The sequence below is a fragment of the Egretta garzetta genome, unplaced genomic scaffold (assembly GCF_000687185.1).
Source record: "Egretta garzetta isolate BGI_Z169 unplaced genomic scaffold, ASM68718v1 scaffold161, whole genome shotgun sequence".
NCBI classification, from domain to species: Eukaryota; Metazoa; Chordata; class Aves; order Pelecaniformes; family Ardeidae; genus Egretta; species Egretta garzetta.
The window spans coordinates 1,376,100-1,378,448 of record NW_009258754.1 but is presented as its reverse complement, the minus strand read 5'-3'; positions in this window follow the sequence as shown (position 1 = coordinate 1,378,448).

The following is a 2,349-nucleotide window of genomic DNA, read 5'->3' as shown; positions in this document are numbered from 1 at the left end:
TTCTGAAATGAGGCTGCTGTGCCTCCGTGGCTGGTATCCAGCTATGCAGACAGGCGCACAGGGCACGTCAGCCTCCCAGGTATTCACCCACACACCTGCGGCCAGGCTGGGGATTCTTTTGTTCAGCTGGAGCCAACACCCACTGAAGCCAACAGGAGTCTGCTCAAGTGAGAGGGATGTAATTCTGCTTTTCAGTTACCAAGTATTGCATCTAATTGAACCTGCTGCAGGGGAGAAAGGCTGATCTTAAGCTGATAATTCCTTGTTTAGATGTGACTTAAAATAACTGGCTTTGGGGAGCAGCAGTGCCTCCACTGATCCCAGCGAGAACTGTCCCCCTGCCAACACCGGCTGCAGGTCCCAGAATTACCGCTAAGAATGACATCAAGGCCCAGTATCCCATCTTTTCCATCACCTGTTGAAGGACCGGATGAAAACCAACAGCAAGAGCTGCTCTGAGCTGCCGAGAGCCGGAGAACCGGACTCTGTTTTAACTCCCCTCCCTGCCTCATTTCAGCACACGTGGTCAGCCACCAGCCAGCCGAGCTAAGGGGCAGGGAATGCAGCCGCTGAGAGGTGATCATTAAACCCGTCATGAAGAGGGGCTATTACCACAATTAGTGCTGACGAGATGGAATACGGATGCATGAGCTTCCCATTGTTTTTTAAATACATCCAGCTTTCTGTGGATAACCACTGGTTTGTCAGTTCAGGACATCCATAATTAGCTCTTACTGTCACATTTTGAAATTTTAGCTCATGATGGAAAAATAAGAGCATGTAGGGGGAGGTGTCACTAAAAGCGAGTGATGAATCCTGGCACTGTCAGCATTTCGGATGGCGTGAGCACATCTCCATGCACTCAAGTGCTAGTCATCTGTATCCTTGTTACTCATCACCACGTGTCTAACCATAACTATGGTTTTAGTTGCATGGCAGCAGAAGTACACATGTTGTTTTTCAAGTATGAAAAGGCCTTTTCCTTGTGGTTGGAGTCTCCTATGCTAATTTGCCAGCCTCTAAACTTTGATCCTAGTCTAGTGCATCTGCTGTAAGGTCAAGGGCTGTGTTCCATGTACCACAGCAAGCGATGAAGAGAAAAAGGGCAAAGGTGATGGAGAGCAGGGCTTACAGCGGCTGAGTTGGAGCATTTGAGTTACATCCTGGGAGGAGCCTGCTCCAGATAAAGTTGTTCATGAGGGCTACAGTTCTTGCATGAAGGGAAAAATCAGAATTTTCAGGGGACCCCAAAAGTTTGGTTAAACAGGAGGACTACCTGTGTGTTGGCCTCTCCTTCCTTGGTACCAGTTTTGTTGTGCTCTTTGAAAAGAGCTACTGGTGAAATATAACATGTTCTTCTTGAAATGCAGGGGCAGTTCTCCTGCCCGTGCTTCCAGCTGGGCACAGCTGGGATGCTCCGCAGCTGGCACTTCAAGCGTAACTTTGTTGGGACTTAGGTTAGCCAATTCCCATGATATCATAGCATATATATATATATTTTTTTTTTATTATTATTTTTTTCCTATATCAAGGACTGGGTTCTGTAGGAAATAAGTGTCTCTCAAAAGCCACACTGTAAGCCTATTTTTTTTAAAAAAAATCTCTACTAGAGCTGCAGAAAATCTAAAAAGTGTTAATAGCAAATCTAAGATTGCATCCTTCGCACTCTGAGTTCAGAGCCTGTGAAGATTTCAGGCTGTGTTTATACAAGCACTGATGTCTTATTTGCTGGGGTTTTTTTCTAGGTGAAGACTAGTCTTTCTTTTGTACTTGACTCTGGTAAGTGAAACATAGGGAAACCACAGGTTCCCCCAAGGCTGCCTGTAAGGGCTAGAAGCACTCTGGGAGCAGTGCTTTTCAGCAGGCTGGGAGATTGTTTGATGCCTTAGGATGCGTGGCTATTTAGTATTCCTCAGGCAAAAGATATTACTAAATATCAAACCCTTTAATAAGGGTGATGGGGTGTAATCTGTTCCACGTGATTCTTTGTATATTTGAAGAAAAGTACTAACCAACTTCTAAAATCAAACTGCAACTGGATTTTTTTCTCGCTTAAAAAATAATTGCTTTTTTAATGGCATAATGATTATGGTGTTGATCGTTACCTTCAGTGCTGTGCGCTGAAGAGGAGATGGATGGAGTCATGAAAAAGTATAAAGGGCTTAATGAATTGGTGTTGCAAACTGTTAAAAAGAGAAATGAAGATGTATCAGTTAAGCATCTTTTTTCCCAGTTTTGCTCTTTGAGATAGCTAGAGGAAGCTTCATATTGCTATAAAATCTGGTATCCCTTGCACAAGAAAAATAAGGAGGTAATAAGGAGAGTTTAAAGCTTTTTAAAATAAGTTTC